At 38.8% G+C, this 19,011-nt stretch overlaps 1 protein-coding gene across 4 annotated transcripts in view; it reads left to right on the forward strand.

Annotated features, from left to right (window-relative positions):
* The window catches only part of TTC29 (tetratricopeptide repeat domain 29), a 658,543-nt gene that overhangs the window by 248,011 nt on the left and 391,521 nt on the right, over positions 1 to 19,011 (forward strand). For 2 of the 4 annotated variants that reach the window (XM_053216892.1, XM_053216893.1), the window contains 2 exons: positions 3,960 to 4,115; positions 13,471 to 13,566. The gene's annotated coding sequence lies outside the window, so the exon portion shown is untranslated. The remainder of the gene's footprint in view (positions 1 to 3,959; positions 4,116 to 13,470; positions 13,567 to 19,011) is intronic. The other 2 variants (XM_053216894.1, XM_053216895.1) reach the window with 1 other exon arrangement.

Below are 19,011 nucleotides of genomic sequence, written 5' to 3' on the forward strand. Positions count from 1 at the left end.
TTAGATGCTATAAATATTGTAACTGAGCGTTGTTCCTTTTTTGTTTAGGCTGTAAGGAAGCATCATACATCATTAGAAAGGTGGTATAAGGTAGTGGTTAGAGCTCAAACCTGAGAATCAGAAAGGCCCAGGTTGCAGCTTAGCACCATGGTGACATGAGAAGCCTCAGTTTCATCGTCTGTACAATGAAGATGGTAATAATCTGCCTCGTGACGTTACTGTGAAGAGTAGTTCTTTTTTTCTCACAAAGGTAATTAAAGGAAAACATTGGGCGTCTTTTGTGGCTCCTGGTCAATGCTTAATAGGTGTTCGTTATTGTTGTTATTATTTATTCACTCAACAAATAATAACATACAGTTAGACAGTAATCGTACATCAAGCACTCTCCGCTAGATACCGGGAATAAAATACAGAGCAACCTAGACCTGGTTCCTATTGTCAGAGAGTGTTAAACCAGACAGCAGAAGCAAGCTGTTAAGTAAATGGTAAAGTGTGACAGATGCCATGATGAGGGAGGAGCGGTGGGGGCATGTTTCAGGAGCACATAAACTGGAGATGAACTCAGAACTGGAGGAAGAAGTGCAAGTTCACCCAGTGGGGAGGCCAAGCTGTGCAGGGAACGGCACATGGGAATTGCTGACAGAGATTTGGTGTGGCCGGAGGGGAGGGCAGAGTGGCAGGGGACCCCGAGACGGGGCTGAGAGCAGTGAGGGGCCAGGTCATGAGAACTGTGTAAGCTACAGGGAGGAATTCTGACCTTACCCCAAATACAGCAGGAAGCCGTCAACGTGCTGCGAGTGGGAATAAGACCCGATCCAGTTTGCTTTATAGAAGCATTACTCAGGAGTGGAGAGTGAGCTCAGAGCAGGTGAGGCTGGAGGTGTGGGGACCCCCGGCAATGACAGGCACTGCAAGAGGGTCTGCAGTCCACAGGTTTACACCTTCTACCTTCCAGCAGCTGCACAGGAGCAAATGGTTCTCGTTTACATAGAATATGTAATTAAATGTGATTAAATGTAATATGAAATGAAATAACTTCTTTGGCATTTGCTTTTTCACCTATTTCCCCCTTTGCTCCGATTTCAACTGTTTATGGTATCCTTTTGTATTGTGTGTATCGTTGGGTAAATCTCCTGAAACATATTTTGTAGGATGAAGTAGGAAAGGGCGGAGAGAGGTTACTTACGAACTACTACTCCTTTCTTTAAATACATTTGTTTCAAAGTAGCTGTATGGTTTCTGTCTTGGGTTTGACCTGGTTTGCGAGAAGCGCTGTATAGCTGAGTCTGTGTGTATGTTCGCTATTAAATGCCTTGTATCCTTGTCGAGGATGTGACCCAGATGGCCTTACCATTTCAGGACCAGCTTTCCTCCTGGGTTAAATGTCTGACGTAATTCAGACTCCTGAGTATTTAAGCCAGTACCATCAGGTTACTGAGCTCATCACCTCGTCACCCAGTGAGGTGTGTGAAGACAGACGATCTGTGTAGCCAGTTGATACTAAATTGCATAATAGGTTAACCTGAGTCCTTTGAATTCAAACAAAAGAAGCTCTCAACCTGATTGGAATTAACCTACCCTGACTTCCGCTTCATCTTTCCTAAAGCAAGGATGATACTGATCGGCAGGCAGGGAACCTGATGGGTGTTAATGGGGGGTTTTCAAGTTTGTCTTGCTTTTCTTAAACTATTAAGAAAGAACAAAAAACATTATTTAGAATGAAATCAGTTTCCAGCAAGGGAAAGAAAGAAAGCTGAGAATTCATTATTAAAGAAAGAAATAGAGCCAAGGTGAAAAAAAGGCCTTCTCACATCTCCTGGCCAGGTGCTCCGTGCATATAAATGTTTCAAGTTAAGCTTTAAGATCAAGGGAAAGTCTGTAGGGAGCCTTGTCTCCTGGAGATCTGCTTGCTAGAGCTGCTCCTGAATACAGGCTGCCCATTTTTATTTGGTTATTAAGGATTAAAGGGGCGACGATTCTGGAATGGTAGTTCCCTGGTTTCCATTAACTTTGTACAAGATAGTGAAAAGCAAGCTTCCGAGGGAGGGTTTGCATATGTATTTCGTGCCATCAGCTCGCCTCCTTCCCTGTCATCTTCTGTGTATGTTTAACAGGAAATTGTCCTTCCTCTCATGAGCTCTAACTAGAAGAAAGCTGCCTCGTTGCAATGATTGAGAATCTCTGTGCCTTTCAGAAATCCTCCTGGTTTTCACAGGAGTGTGGAGAGGAGATGAAAAGAATTTCACATTAGGTGGCTGGTTGCTCCAGATACTAAGGCTTAGCAATTGCCTTGGAAAGCTACTCGCCTTTGCCCAAGTTGGCTGGGCTTTCAGCGTCTGAATACGTGAGCAGGGAGGCATCCTATCATATTTAAAAATTTGCTTTTTTATTGTTCATGTCACAGCCTGTCCTCAAAACTAAAGCATGTCTGAAGTTACTTTCATAAAGTGCCTGAAAAAGTTTAGCAATAAAGTAGCATCTGCCTGAAGAGAAGAATGCCTTATCCTTGTGGTGGGTAATTGCATTGCAAAGATCTCGTTGTTTGGGGTAATGGATGCCTGTTTGAATAAGGTCATTAAAGTAAAAGTATGTGTGAAGAGCTCGGCCTTCAGAAAGAGCAAAATAACCAAAATAAAAAGCGAATTTCCTGATTTAATCCATTTCTTGCAAACCATGTTTTAAAAGCAGAATGGGATTCTCTCCCTCTCTCTGCCCCTCGCCCCCTTGCACACACTGTCTCTCTCAAAATAAATAAGTAAACATTTAAAGAAAAAAGTAAAAACAATGAGAACGCAGAGTTTATAAAAATGTACGCTTTCTGTCATAATATTTTTCAATCCCACGACAACCTAGGAGATACTATATAGACCAACAGACTGGATCCAAGAAAGCAAAGTAACTTGTCTTGTGTCGCATGACTAGCAAATGGCAGACGTTGGAATGGAACTTACTTATTTTGACTTCAATTCTTGTGATTTCAGTACTGCACATTTTTCTTCTGTTATTCCCAGGTTTTGTTAGGCTGCATAATATGAATGCTGCAGATCAACTAGACAAATATAATTCTGGGGCAGTCTCCCTTATTGTGTGTTTTTAATTGAAATTCTTAATGTGCTCCAAGCCTCATTTATTTTATAATTATAACCTCATAGTTTCATGTTCATGGCTACTCAATATCATGGTTCTCTTAAAAGTCATAATTGTTACTTATATGACCGTAGTTGTTAGGACCTAATGAGGGACTCAGTTAAAGATTACAGAGTTGTAGTTCACTTAGTGATTATAGCAGACTTCTGTTAAAAAGTGAGCTTCTTCTGTTGGAGATGGAATAATAGCTTAGAAATAGAAATTTTAAAATATTGTAGTGCTATGTGTAGTAATTTGTAGAGCTCTGCAAGATACTTGCTCCTTTCAGCTTTTAAATGTTTATTTTTGAGAGAGGGGGAGAGAGAGAGGGAGAGAGAGAGAGAGAGAAAGAAAGTAAGAAAGAAAGATAGGAAGAAAGAAAGAAAGAAAGAAAGAAAGAAAGAAAGAAAGAAAGAAAAGGAAAGAAAGAAAGGCAGAGGCAGAGAGAAAGGGATAGAGAGAGGACCCCAAGCAGGCTCCAAGCCATCAGCACAGAGTCTCATGCAGGGCTTATGCTCACAAACCGTGAGGTCATGACCTGAGCCAAAATCAAGAGTTAGACGCTTAACTGACTGAGCAACCCAGGGCGCGCTCCATCGTTTTGGCTTTTAAAATGTTCCTAATGCTGCTGTTCCAAAATTTGCAGTACAGAGGCGGTAGAGAAACCTCACGTTGAGGACAGCATCGTTCAGGGCAAATGACATTACATTTATTTACTCATTGATTATTTCTTAGGAAAAAAGTTACTGCATTTAATGGGCACAGGAATCTGGAGGTGTTGAGTGTAGTCTTGACCAGATGTGGGATGTGACTCTCTCCGTTGCCTCCACCAGCAGTGCCTTAGGGGAGAAGAGATGCCAGCCTCACCCACTCATGTGGCAAGTTTCAGCCCCATTCCACTGCGCTGGAGAAAATGAGCTGGTCAGCTGCTAGAGGTCAGAGGGAAGAGGTCACTGACCTTAAGGAGCTTAGAGTCCGCAGATCCAGAGGTAAGGAGCAGGGGCTGGTGGGAAGGCAGCACCTTCATTAGTCAGGCTGAGGATCACTGAGACCCTCATGGAAACACTGAGTGGAAGTGTAAAGTGAAAAAGCAGTGTTGACTCAGCGTAACCGTCTCTATTACATAAACTAATGGGATGGCAATAAATTATTTTGTACTGAAATTCTTGTTGCCAGTGTGCATGGTGAAAATTTATAATACCATTGCTTTGCACCAGATTTTTTTTCCTAAACGTGATTTATTATTGTAAGACATCTCTGCTTTAGGGTTGATTGGGGATAAAAAAATAGAGAAAACAACGTAAGGAGAATCATGCTAATAAAAATAACACAATGAAAGTTGCAGTGTGGATGATCTACAAAAGCCAGTCTGCTGATTCTACTCATAGATTCCTGTTGTCGTTTTCCCAGGAACTTCTGTTTTAATAGTATGGCAACAACTTATATTCTGTAGCACTAGGTAGTTTACAGAGTTCATTCCCGTGCATTTTTATCATGAACTGTTTAAACAACCTTATGACTATGACCTAGTCAGAGCAGATTTTTTATCCCCATTATACAGAGGAGTAAACTGGGGCTTAGGGCTGCAGTAAGGATCATCAATTAATGGTAGAGACTAGAACTTAACACCAAATCCAAGTGTCTTTCTATTACTTTCTGTCTTCTTACTCTGATTCTAAATCAGGTGTTGAAAAACATTGAATATGATCAGCAGTTGTATCCAGAATTTAAAACACACAACATGTTTGGGTAAGTAGTTATTTGGAGAGATAAGTGACCTTCAAATCCCCCACTCTGCCAAGCAACTGGGAGCGCACTTAGGAGTTTTTCCCAGCTTCAGAGTAAAGGATCCTTTGGGAAAATAATTTTAATGGTTGTGGATCACCAGTCAATTTGACTGGTCCTTTTTTTTTTTTTAAACCAAACCATCTGGCAGCTGTATCTTATTTCTTCTTGCCGCCAATGGCTGGACCCACACACATTCAGACCTCACACAAAAATGCCAGTGTCTGCACATTTTCACTACGAACAGGCATTTTCAGTCAAAGCAGAGAGAAATGAGGCTCTGCCTGTCTGTTGCAATAACATTAATATTATCTCTGTACAGATGCTTTTAGAAGTACGAAGTTAAAATGCAGAGCCCTGGAGATGCCTGGAAGCACACATGAGAAAAGCACAGCCATTCACGGAAGACCTAAGAAACTGAAAATTTGCAGGATAAACTTTTCACCATGACAAAGTAGAGCAATGTCGCCTATTCCAATATGAGACTGACAGCAGAAAATAATGACAATAAAGTTAGTGTAGGGTGCGTTTATGATGCAGAGAGGTGGAAGAGGTTTATGTGTGTAGCTGGTCAGAACGAACCAGGATATTATTAACGACCAATGTAAATTTGGCCTTGGAGAATGAAAAGGCTGAAATCGGAGGGCAGCAAAGTCAGTCTGGTTATAGAAAAGCTGAGGAAGAATAGATGTGAAATAAACATTCATTACAGGCCCTTTGACAAGCAAGACCATTTATATTAGTGGATAGCCTTTCAGAATTCAGAGGAAGAGAGGGTTGTCTTTGCAACCAATGCTGAGTGGAACGTGCTGAGTTAAGCAGGCAGGAGATGGTCTCACACAGGCAGTGGTGGGGCTGGGCGCACAGGAAATGCTGGTATCTGGGGGTCTATTGGCCCATTTCACTCATCCTTTCAACTACCGTTAAAAGTAATGAAAGGATTACACACACACGCACACATACACACACACACACATCATACATCATACGTGCTTGCATATTTATTTATTAGACTATTTTTTAAGACCCCGACCCCCACATGTGCATAGCCTCCTATTAGCAACATCCTCCACCAGAGTGGTACATTTGCTGTAATTGGAGCTACATTGACCTCCATCACAATCACTCAGAGTTCAGAGTGCATATTACAGTTCATGCTGGGTGCTCTGCATTCATTCTATGGGTTTGGACAAATGTATATTCACATACATCTGTTACTATAATATCATACAGAGAAGTTTCACTGCCTTAAAACCCCTCTGTGTTCTGCCTGTTCATCTCTTCCCAATCCCAACCCTTGGCCACCACTGATCCTTTTACTGTCTCTGGAATAGTTTTGCCTGTTTCAGAATGTTGGAATCCTATAGTATGTAGCCTTTTCAGATTGGCTTCTTTCATTGAGTAATATGCATTTAAGGTTCCTCTATGTCTTTTCATGGTTTGTGTCCAAGTTTTGGTAATCATGAATAAAGCTGCTGTAAATATCTATATGCAGGTTTTTGTATGGACAAAGGTTTTCATGTCCTTTGGGTAAATGCCAAGAAGGATGTTTGATGGATGTTACGATAAGAGTATATTTTATTTTGTAAGAAACTGCCAAATTATCTTCCAAAGTGACTGTACCATTTTGCATTCCCACTAGCAATAAGTGAAAATTTCTGTTTCTCCATGTCCTTACCATCATTTGGTGTTGCCAGTTTTCTGGGATTTGGGCCATTCTAATAGGTTGATAGTGGTATCTTGTTATTTTAATTTGTTTTTCCCTGATGACATATGATGTGAAACAGATTTTCATATGTTTATTTGCCATCTGTATATCTTCTTTGGTGAGGGATCTGTTAAAGGTCTTTGACCTATTTTTTAAAATTTAATGTTTATTTATTTATTTTGAGAGAGAGGCAGAGAGAGAGGAGAGAGAGAATCCCAAGCAGGCACCATACTGTCAGCACAGAGCCTGACGTGGGGTGAGATCTCACAAATGATGAGATCATGACCTGGGCTGAAATCAAGAGTTGGGTACTTAACTGACTAAGCCTACCAGGCACTCCTGGCTCATTTTAAAATCAGTCTGTTTGTTTTGTTACTGTTGAGTTGAAAGAGTTCTTTATGTATCTTGAATAACAGTCTTTTATCAGATGTGTCTTTTGCAAATATTTCTCCCAGTCTGTGGCTTATCTTCTCAGTCCCTTGACATTGTCTTTCACAGAGCGCAAGTTTTTAATTTTAATGAAGTCCAGTTTACCCATTATTTTTTTTCATGGATTGTACTTGTGGTGTTGTATCTGAAAAGTTATTGCTATACCTAACTCACACAGGTTTTATCTTGTGTTATCTTTTAGGAGTTTTATAGTTTTGTGCCTTATATCTAGGTCTGTTATTCATTTTGAGTTAATTTTGGAGAAGGGTATGAAGTCTGTGTTTCAGTCGATCTGTTTGCATGTGAATGTCCAGTTGTTACAGCCTAGTTGGATGGAAAGATGATGTTTGCCCCACTGTTTTATATTTGCTCCTTTGTCAAAAACCAGTTGACTATATTTATGGGTAATCTATTTCTGGGTCCTCTATTCTGTTCCATGGATCTATTTGTCTGTTCTTTGACCAGTACCATGCTGTCTTGATTATTATAGCTTGCTTCATAGTGAATCTTAAAGTTGGGTAATGTCATTCCTCCAGCTTTGTTTTTCTTTAATAGTGTTATGACTATTCTGGGTGTTTTACCTCATCATATAAACTTCAGAATCAATTTATTGATAATCCACAAAATAACTTGCTGGGATTTTGATTGCAATTTGATTGATTGGGATTGATTTGATTGTGATTCTGTAGATCAAGTCTGAAAGAAATGACATCTTGACAATATTGAGTCTTCCTGTCAGTGAACATAGACTATCTCTCCATTTATTTAGTTCTTTGATTACATTCATCAGACTTTTATAGTTTCCTCATAGAGATCTTGTTCATATTTTGTTAGCTTTATACCTAAGTAATTTGGGGTGCTATTATAAATGGTATTTTTTTAAATTTCAAATTCCACTTGTTCATTGCTGTTATGCAGGAGACAGAGGGACTTTTGTATATTAACCTTGTATTGTAACCTTGCTACACTTGCTTGTTAGTTCCAGGAGGTTATTTTGTTGTGGCTGATTCTTTCAGATTTTCTGTGTAGATGATCATCTGTGAACAAAGGCATTTTAATTCTTTCTTCCTAACTGTATACCTTTTCCTTTCCTTCCCTTCCCTTTCTTTCTTTTCTTATTACCTAGAACTCCCAGTACAATGTTGAAAGAGAATGGTGAGAGGGGATATCCCTCCCTTGTTCCTGATCTTTGTGAGAAGCGTCTAATTTCTCATCATTAAGTTTGATGTTAGTTATAGATATTTTGTAGATGTTCTTCATCAAGTTGGGGGAGTTTCCCTCTATTAGTTTACTGAGAGTTTTTATCATGAATAGGTGTTGGATTTTGTCAAATGTTTTTCTGCATTTATTGGTATGATCACGTGACTTTTCATTTATATCCTGTTAATGTGATGGGTTACATTAAATTGATTTTTAAAATTTTATTTCCAGTATAATTAACATACAGTGTTATATTAGTTTCAGGTATACAACACAGTGATGCAGTAATTCTGTATATTACTCAGTGCTCATCATGATACGTGTACAATAATTTTCTTCACCTATTTCACCCATGCACCCACCCACCTCCCCTCTGGTAACCATCAGTTTGTTCTATATAGTTACGAATCTGTTTCTTGGTTTGTCTCTTTTTTCCTTTGTTCATCTGTTTTGTTTTTAAAATTCCAAATATGAGTGAAATCATATAGTATTTGTCTTTCTCTGACTGACTTATTTCATTTAGCATTATACCCTCTAGATCCATCCATGTTGTTGCAAATGGCAAGAGTTCCTTCTGTTTTATGGCTAATATTCCATTGTGGGGTGTGTGTGTGTGTGTGTGTGTGTGTGTGTGTGTGTGTATACATATAAATATATCACATCTTCTTTATCCATTCATCTATTGATGGATACTTGGATTGCTTCCATATCTGTAAATAAAAATACTACAATAAGCATAGGGGTGTATATATCTTATTTGAATTTAGTGTTTTCATATTCCTTGGGTAAATACCCACTAGTGGAATTATTGGATCATATGGTAATTCTGTTTTTAATTTTTTGAAGAACGTCCATATTGTTTTCCACAGTGGCTGTACCAGTTTGCATTCCCACTGGTCGTGCCCAAGTGTCCCTTTTTTTCCACATTCTTACCAACACTTGTTATTTCTTGTGTTTTTGAATTTAGCCATTCTGACATCTCATTGTGGTATTGATTTGCATTTCCCTGATGATGAGTGATTTTGAGAATCTTCTCATGTGTCTGTTGGCCATATGGATGTCTTCTTCTTTTTTATGTTTTATTTATCATTTTGAGAGAGAGAGAGAGAGAAAGAGAGAGAGAGAGAGAGAATGAGCAGGGGAAGGGCAGAGACAGACGGAGACACAGAATCCAAAGCAGGCTCCAGGCTCTGAGCTGTCAGCACAGAGCCCAGCGTGGGGCTCAACTCAGGAGATCATGACCTCAGCCGAGGTTGGACGCTTAACCGATTGAGCCATCCAAGATTGCTTCTTTAAAGAAATGTCTGTTCATATCTTCTGCCCATTTTTAATTGGATTATTTGTGGGTTTTTTAATGTTGAGTTGTATAAGTTCTTTACATGTTTTGGATAGTAACTCATTATTAAAAATATTATTTTCAAAAAGCTTCTCCCATTCAGTAGGTTGCCTTTTAGTTTTGTTGATTTTTTTTTGTAGAAGCTTTTTATTTTGATGTAGTCCTTCTTAGAGTTTATTTTTGCTTTTGCTTTCCTTGTCCCAGGAGATATATTTAGAAAAATATTGCATGACTGATGTCAGAGAAATTACTGCCTGTGCTCTCTTCTAGGGTTTTTATAGATTCAGATCTTACATTTAGGTCCTTAATTCATTTTGAGTTTATTTTTGTGTGTGGTGTAAGAAAATGGTCCAGTTTCATTCTTTGGCATGTGGCTGTCCGGTTTTTCCAACACCATTTGTTGAAGAGACTTTTTCCCATTGCATATTCTTGCCTCCTTTATTAAAGAATAATTGGTCACTTAATCATGGGTTTATTTCTGGGCTCTTCTATATTTTGTTCTCTTCTTCTATGTGTCTCTTTTTGTGACAGTACCATACTGTTTTGATTACTATAGCTTTGTAGTACATCTTGATATTTGGGATTGTGACACCTCAAGTTTTGTTCTTCTTTTTCAAGATTGCTTTTGCTATTTGGGGTCTTTGTAGTTCCATACAAATTTTAGGATTATTTGTTCTAGTTTGGTGAAAAATGCTATTGGTATTCTGATAGGGGTTGCATTAAATCTGTAGATTGCTTTGAGTAGTGTGGACTTTTTAATGATATCTGTTCTTCTAACTCATGAGCATGGATTATCTTTTTGTTTGTTTGTGTCATCTTCAATTTCTTTCATCAGCGTCTTATACTTTTCAGTGTACAGGTTTTTCACCTCTTTGGTTAAGTTTATTCCTAGATATTTTATTATTTTTGGTGCAGTTATAAATGGGGCTTTTTTCTTAATTTCTCTTTCTGCTACTTCATTATTAGTGTATACAAATGTAGTGGATTTCTGTATATTGATATTTTTGTTCTGCAATTTTACTGAATTCATTTATTAGTTCCTAGTAGTTTTTTTGGTGGAGTCTTTAGGGTTTTCTATATGGAGTATCATGTCATCTGCAAGTAAAACAGACTCGAATACCTGGGATAAATTCCACTTGGTTGTGGTATATAATTCTTTCTATGTATTGTTGGCATGCATACTTGTTTAACTTCCTATTTACCTTTCTAATTTTATGAGTTGGAAGAGAAAAGTTCCTAGATATTTAAAAAAATCTAAATATCTGCAACTGTTGGTTCATGTCATGGGCTAAATATGAAGTTTGCAGTTTCACATTCATTTTGATCCCTTTATTGACTTCTGCAGGTAACAGAGCTGAAGGTTTTCTCTTTGAAGAAGATGATGGTGGTGATTAGATTCTCTGCAGTCTTGTACTTAACAGAAATTTGATGTTATGGTAAAAAATTATGTCCATCTTATTTCAAAGGATACAAACTGTATTTTTAGGTAGGGATGTGATTTTAGGATTTCAAGTATGTGCCTTTTGTAAATATTTCTTTTCATTTTTAATTTTTTTTTAATTTTATTTTTTATTTTTTAAAATTTACGTCCAAATTAGTTAGCATATAGTGCAACAATGATTTCAGGAGTAGATTCCTTAGGGCCCCTTACCCATTTACCCCATCTCCCTTCCCACAACCCCTCCAGTAACCCTCAGTTTGTTCTCCATATTTAAGAGTCTCTTCTGTTTTGTCCCCCTCCCTGTTTTTGTATTATTTTTGTTTCCCTTCCCTTATGTTCATCTCTTTTGACTCTTAAAGTCCTCATATGAATGAAGTCATATGATTTTTGTCTTTCTCTGACTAATTTCACTTAGCATAATACCCTCCAGTTCCATCCACGTAGTTGCAAATGGCAAGATTTCATTCTTTTGGATTGCCGAGTAATACTACATTGTATGTATATACCGTATCTTCTTTATCCATTCATCCATCAATGGACATTTGGGCTCTTTCCATACTTTGCTATTGTTGATAGTCCTGCTATAAACATGGGGGTGCATGTGTCCCTTCGAAACAGCACACCTGTATCCCTTGGATAAATGCCTAGTAGTGCAATTGCTGGGTCATAGAGTAGTTCTACTTTTAGTTTTTTGAGGAACCTCCATACTGTTTTCCAGAGTGGCTGCACCAGTTTGCATTCCCACCAACAGTGCAAAAGAGATCCTCTTTCTCTGCATCCTCGCCAACATCTGTTGTTGCCTGAGTTGTTCATGTTAGCCATTCTGGCAGGTGTAAGGTGGTATCTCATTGTTTTTTTGATTTTTATTTCCCTGATGATGAGTGATGTGGAGTATTTTTTCATGTGTCGGTTGGCCATCTGGATGTCTTCCTTGGAGAAGTGTTTATTCATGTCCTTTGCCCATTTCTTCACTGGATTCTTTGATTTTTGGGTGTTGAGTTTGGTAAGTTCTTTGTAGATTTTGGATACTAACCGTTTATCTGATATGTCATTTGCAAATATCTTCTCCCATTCTGTCGGTTGCCTTTTAGTTTTGCTGATGGTTTCCTTCTCTGTGCAGAAGCTTTTTATTTTGATGAGGTCCCAGTAGTTCATTTTGCTTTTGTTTCCCTTGCCTCCGGAGATGTGTTGAGTAAGAAGTTGCTGCGGCCAAGATCAAAGAGGTTTTTGCCTGCTTTCTCCTCGAGGATTTTGATGGCTTCCTGTCTTACATTTAGGTCTTTTGTCCATTTTGAGTTTATTTTTGTATATGGTGTAAGAAAGTGGTCCAGGTTCATTCTTCTGCATGTTGCTGTCCAGTTTTCCCAGGACCACTTGCTGAAGAGACTGTCTTTATTCCGTTGGATATTCTTTCCTGCTTTGTCAAAGATTAGTTGGCCATACGTTTGTGGGTCCATTTCTGGGTTCCCTATTCTATTCCATTGATCTGAGTGTCTGTTCTTGTGCTAGTATCATACTGTCTTGATGATTATAGCTTTGTAGTATAGCTTGAAGTCTGGGATTGTGATGCCTCCTGCTTTGGTTTTCTTTTTCAAGATTGCTTTGGCTACTTGGGGCCTTTTCTGGTTCCATACAAATTTTAGGATTATTTGTTCTAGCTCTGTGAAGAATGCTGGTGTTATTTTGATAGGGATTGCATTGAATATGTAGATTTATTTGGGGAGTATCAACATTTTAATACTTGTTCTTCCTATGCAGGAGCATGGAATCTTTCTCTATTTTTTTGTGCCTTCTTCAGTTTTTTTCATAAGCTTTCTATAGTTTTCAGTGTATAGATTTTTCACCTCTTTGGTTAGATTTTTTCTTTTTCTTTTTTGTGCAAATAGAACTAAAATGGTATTATTCCCAAATTACAGAGTTAGAGACTGAAGTCTAGAAATTTAGAAAGCTGTTGGTTTTGTACCTTAGCCACTTTTAAATTATTTCGTTTTATAGTTGAATCATTTCTTAATCCTACTGTTGTGAAGTGGAGACAACAGGATCAGCCACACATGGAGTAATTTATTCAACATCTATTGAATGCCACCTGTATATCAGGAACTATGATAAATATTAGGGATGCAAAGATGAATTGGAGAAGTCTTCTGTCTTAGAGGGGCTCACAGTTAAATGAAGAAGATGAGTAATCTGATAAATAATAATACAAATGCTTTGAGAATGACTGAATGTTTCTGGAAATTTAGAGGAGAAAGAAACTCTGCCTTGGGGAGTTAACATCTGACATGGGTCTTGAGTACTTTTTAAATAGTCTTATCTATTCTCTCCAGAAAAATAAAGCAGGGGTTGCTCTGTCTTCACATGTCTCACAGACCCTCTTCCAAAGTGAGTGAGATTTGCTTAAAACTGGCTATCACTACATCATAATACGTATTTTTTGTTTTTCAGTGTACAAAGTGTTTTCTTATCTAAGTCTCAGCGAAGTACCTGCAGCATGGATACGATTCTCCCCACTTCACGTGTGAGAAAGCGGAGCGCAGAAAAGTAAGTAACTTGCACCAGGGCCCATTCAGTGGCATGGCCTGGATTCAAACCTTGCTTTCTTCTGACTCCAGAACTAACATTTTTCCTCTTGTTTTGCTCTGATACATAAATAATAGTGTCTGAAGGAGCATTTCATCAAGCTTCCTGTTTAAAGTGGAACATTTTTCATTTATGTTCCCTTTGAAGAGATGAATGTTCATCTGGCCCAGATACCCATCAGTTAAGAACTGCTCTGCCAGGCAAGCCTCGTGTTCCATCCAACCCGATATTGTGTTGACAACAGGGGCCTTGAGGGATTTGCCAGGAAAGGACACAGTTTTCCTCCCTGACATTAACCTTAAAGGTCAGGTGTACTCTCAGTAGCCGTTTATGGCTCTGACATTCATAAATTTGGTCAAAACCTTTATGAATCCATTTATATTCCTTGCCTGTACTTCTTTTGTGGTAATGAGCTCCACGTGTTTATTATTTTCTGAGTAAAGTAATACTTCCTTTTATTTGTTTTTACCTCACCCAATTCGAAGGAGTCCTCCTCCTCTAGTGAGGAATTGAGGATTTATGAGAATAAGTGTACTTGTGTTAACTTTACACATGGTCTCCAGAATTCTCTAGGTGTGTTTTATTTTTTCTTGAACAAGAATAAATAAAACTGTACATTGTATTTCTGTTGCAGAGGGACTAACATTTTATTTAGAGATTAGAATTCTGTCTCCTGGCATATTTTCTGTACACTTTTTGATGAACTTACTCTAGAATTCCTTTAGAATAACCTCATTTTGGGATTTGTAATTCGTATTTACATGTTGAGGGCAGCTCTGATCTGGCCCTGGGGAAGCTTGAGGTAATTTTTGTTCTAATCTACAACTACTTGTGGAGAGTAAATATACAGTATAATATGTTATATATATTTCATTCCTGATTCTAATTGATGTGTTATAGAACTTCATAAAGTAGGAGGAGAATGCTGGCCTGGGTGTCAAGAATCTGGTGCTCTAGAACCATCCCTGGACTATAATTTCCGAACTCATATGATTAGGGATTGAATTAGGTAATTTTCAAGATCTTGTCGTACTTTAAAATTCTGAGTCCCTGACTTCCTTGGTGATTTAACTGAATACACCCGATTCCAGTTTTTCTAAGCCTCGACAGCCCTCCTCAAATTTCATCTTGATTCATTGCTCTCAGTAGAGTTGAAGGCTTTAGATGGATCACATACACTGTGAATGAAATGATTATAATGTCTTTACCTCAAACCCTTACAGAAACAATGACCTTTCCCAAAGGTTATTCTTTTTTTTAATGTTTATTCTTTATTTTAATGTTTATTTATTAATTGAGTAGAGGAGAGGCAGGGAGAGAAGAGAGAGCGAGAATCCCAAGCATGTTTCATGCTGTCAGTGCAGAGCACGACGTGGGGTTTGATGTCACAAACCAAGCTGTGAGATCATGACCAGACCCGAAATCTAGAGTCAGACACTTAACTGACTGAGCCACCCAGGCACCCCTCCCAGAAGTAATTCTTAAGTGATGGGTTTATTTTAGGTTCCACAAACCTATCCTGTTTGACATAAGTCTTAAAGGCCTGCTGTGTTCCTTTTGTTCTAAGTGGTCACTCTTGTAATTGATCAGTAGCATCCTTTAGGAATTATTAAAGGTAAATAAATATTGACCAAAGGTTCTCCATTTTCATCTTTGAACTTTATCAAAATCCTAAGACCAATAGTATGCATACCAGCTATATTTATTTGTAGCTTTAGGGAAAAAAAAAAAGGTTTTGACATTGGCCATTTCCTGGTTTTGCCATGAGGAACATACGTTTGGTAAGAATTACTTTCTTTGCTCTTTTTCAAATAGCAGTCGAGGACTGTCAAGTTCTCAGTCATTTATATACGGCATCATTCTGCTCAGCATATGAACACTCATCATACTTCCATTTGTGACCAGGTGTGTGCCACATCTAGCCAGAGGCCCTGGTGCCTGAAGTACATGATTCATGGGGTGGTGAACTCATGGGTCACGTATCTCTTCTGAAAAATGGATCCAATGACACATCACGGCATTGTGTTGGGGACTACATGAGGAATATAGCCTACCTCTGACACACAGTGGGTATTAAGTTTATAAGTGTTGGTTTCCTCCCTCTTGCATTCTAGTTCTCTAATTAAGTAACTGACAGTGCAAATAGGGACAGACCATGGCAGCAGAGGAATATGGAAGCAAGAGGACACGAACTCCAGGAGAAATATTCTTCACAAATAGAGAAGTGCTGCAGTCTGTGAAAACACAAGTGAACTCAGTGTGACTTACAAAGCTGACCGGACTGGTGGTCATTGTTTTTAGAAAAGTTGTTCTTTATGGTCAGATTGGCTCTAGTTGTCATCAGTTGCCATGTTCTTTTTACTTTGCTGTGTGGCTCATATAACTGCAATGATCTGGGTCTTTCTCTTAGATAGCCTACTTTATTAGGCTATAAAGCTTTATGTGTCCAGGTTTGATATCAGGGCCCCTGCTCCTTAAATAGTTTTCTTTGACAGTTGAGTGCTTCTCTCAACTTCTCTGTGCTGTCAGAGAGTTACTGTCACGAAAGAGTTCATTTCTTCCCCCTGTCCTAGTATAGTTCTTAAAGGACCTTTTTTATTCTATTCACCACCCAGAACCTGTATCCTTTCTCTGGATCACTAAGTAGAAGGGTGAGGGGGCAGGAAAGGTAGACAAAAGGAAACAAATCCTAGAAAGTCCTTTGAAAATCCTAACTTTACATAGGGTAATAGTTAACAAAATTATTCTCTTTTGGTATCTTTAAAATTGAAAGAAAAATGTAGCAATTTAGGGGCACCTGGGTAGATCAGTCAGTTGAGTGTCTGACATCGGCTCAGGTCATGATCTCATGGTTTTTGGGTTTGAGCCCCAGGTCGGGTTTTGCACCGATAGCACAGAGCCTGCTTCAGATTCTCTGTCTCCCTCTCTCTCTGCCCCCCCCTTCCCGACTCATGCTCTCTCTCTCTCAAAATAAATAAACATTCAAAATTTTTTTAATGTGGCAATTTAAAAATGTTAATTATGAAAGAATGAATGGGGGTGCCTGGCTGGCTCAGTCGGTAGAGCATGTGACTCTTGATTTCAGAGTCATGAGTTCAAGCCCCACATTGGGCATAGAGATTACTTTTTAAAAAAAGAATGGCTTCATTTTAGAAAGAATAGGCTGTGTTTTTATTCATAAAAATACTCCATTAATGTTGTAGGAATCAGAACTTTGATTTTTCTAAAAATCCAAATCTCAATTTGAGGTATGTGGTAGAAGGCCTTTGGTACACCATGGAGACCATTTATCATCTGAGCAAGGAAGGCAGACATATACTTACAATACAAATTAAAACAATATTCAGTGGGATAATAAGATAAAATACTGTAGTGGTACAATTAAGAGGGGAACCAACTGTAATGGGGGCAGATTTCGGAGCTGGGGTATTAAAACTGGGCTCCAAAGAAGGGTAAGGTCTAGACTGGCATGCTGGGGGGAGAGCAGTCCCAGAAGAAATACCTGAGCAAGGGATAAGTTCAATGAAAGTGTCCTGTGTTTGGGGAAAGGCAAGTACCCTTGTTGGGAAGGATCTGGGGAGCATGAGGAAAGGATGTAGTAGAAGTTAGGCATGGAAAAGCTGCCCAACTCTACATAACTCTACATATTTATTCTAGTTACTTCTTATGAATACCACTGCCTAGGTATGTGTTTCATCAGCACTTCTGGTCTTGCATTCTAATTTGGAGAGGACAAAGCTTTTTCTGAAACCATTTTGTAGTCTGCTAATCGAAACATCACTTGGATGTTCAGGGAACAGGATGATGGCTCAAAAATTTGCTACTGAAATGTTCCTTACTGGATGTAAAAAAAGAAAGTGGGCTTTGGGAGCTAGCAACAGGAAGCTGGGAGGTTTTGGAGATGCTGGTGGTGATGGTGTTTTGATTGCGCCAGGTTTGAATACCTGTTTTCACACTCAGTGCCTCAGTTTCCTTAGCTCTAAAATGGGGATAATAATGGAACCTATTTGGTATATTTTATAACCCAAAGGGTCTGCTGTTTCATAGAGTAAGAAGTGTAGAGGGAAGACAGTTTAAGGGTTAACTCAGCAGTTAATACTGTCACTGGGTACCCACATTTCTACCTTTCTCTCTTTTTTTCCTGGCATGCTTAGCAATTTGGCTTGGTGTTTAGGCTTCTAACTAATAGTTGCAAGATGACTGCTTCAGTTACTGGCATGACATGGCACTTCCTCCTGGTGCTTCTTTTGACTAGTAAGGGAGGTCTTTCCCAGAAATTCCCAGTAGATTACCCCTTATTTCTCCTTGTTTACAGCTTCTCAAGGAAGAATATGCCTATCTCAAATCAACAGCTGGCAAAAGAGATTGTTGACAGAGACCAATCATGATTGTTCCCCTGGGGCTAGGGATGGAATAGACTTCTCTGAGCTCTTGGCAAGAGGGAGGTAAATACATTAAAAAATATTGGGGCTTAGACAGCAAAGAGGAGGGGGAAGCAATGGCTTTGGGGGCTGGCAGCTTACTTCCTCTGTATTATTCTGAGAATTGAGTAGAAAGAGCCATAAAATTACTTAGCAAAGTGCCTGACAATTGATAAGCTCACAATAGAGGTTAGTGGTTATTGTTATTTTTATTCATATTAGTATTTAATATTATTTCACATGAATGGACTTTTTCGCTCTGAATGATGTGGGCAGAATCACCTTTCCCTTTATAGCTGTTTTTATCTTACAGGGTAGTAACTCTGATACTCTCTAAAAGATGCAAACAGAAATTCATCTGTTTCCCAATATATGTAGAATGGCAATGCTTTTTTTCTTCAAGGATATTCTTCAGGATATTCTTTGGGATACGTACTCTATAGACTCAGAAAGTCCAAGCCATGTAGATAATAGCGATGTGCTGCTCATTAGGTAGATAACCTTGGCTAAGTTAGTTACTCTGCGTCTTTGTTCCCTCATCTTTAAAAAAAAAATTTTTTTAATGGTTATTTATTTTTGAGAGACAGAGTGTGAGCGGGGGAGGGGCAGAGAGAGGCTGACACACAGAATCCAAAGCAAGCTCTAGGCTCTGAGCTGTCAGCACAGAGCCCGACACGGGGCTCGAACTCACAAGCCGTGAGATCATGTCCTGAGCCGAAGTCGGATGCTTAACCGTCTGAGCCACCCCGGTGCCCCTGTTCCCTCATCTTTAAAATGAGTATGATCTTGGGACCTATCTCATAGGTTCTTATGAACACTAAGTGAGTTAGTTCATTTAAAGCAGCATTTAAAGAGTGTTTAGTACCTAATAAGCATTCAGTAAATGTTAGCTATATGAAAGCCAGGCATCGAAGGACTGTGACCTAGATTTTCAGCCTGTCTTCTGGAACTAACTTGAGCTATAATGTCATCATTGGCTTAGATA

This window comes from Acinonyx jubatus, chromosome B1, assembly GCF_027475565.1.
Source record: "Acinonyx jubatus isolate Ajub_Pintada_27869175 chromosome B1, VMU_Ajub_asm_v1.0, whole genome shotgun sequence".
Classification (NCBI taxonomy): domain Eukaryota; kingdom Metazoa; phylum Chordata; class Mammalia; order Carnivora; family Felidae; genus Acinonyx; species Acinonyx jubatus.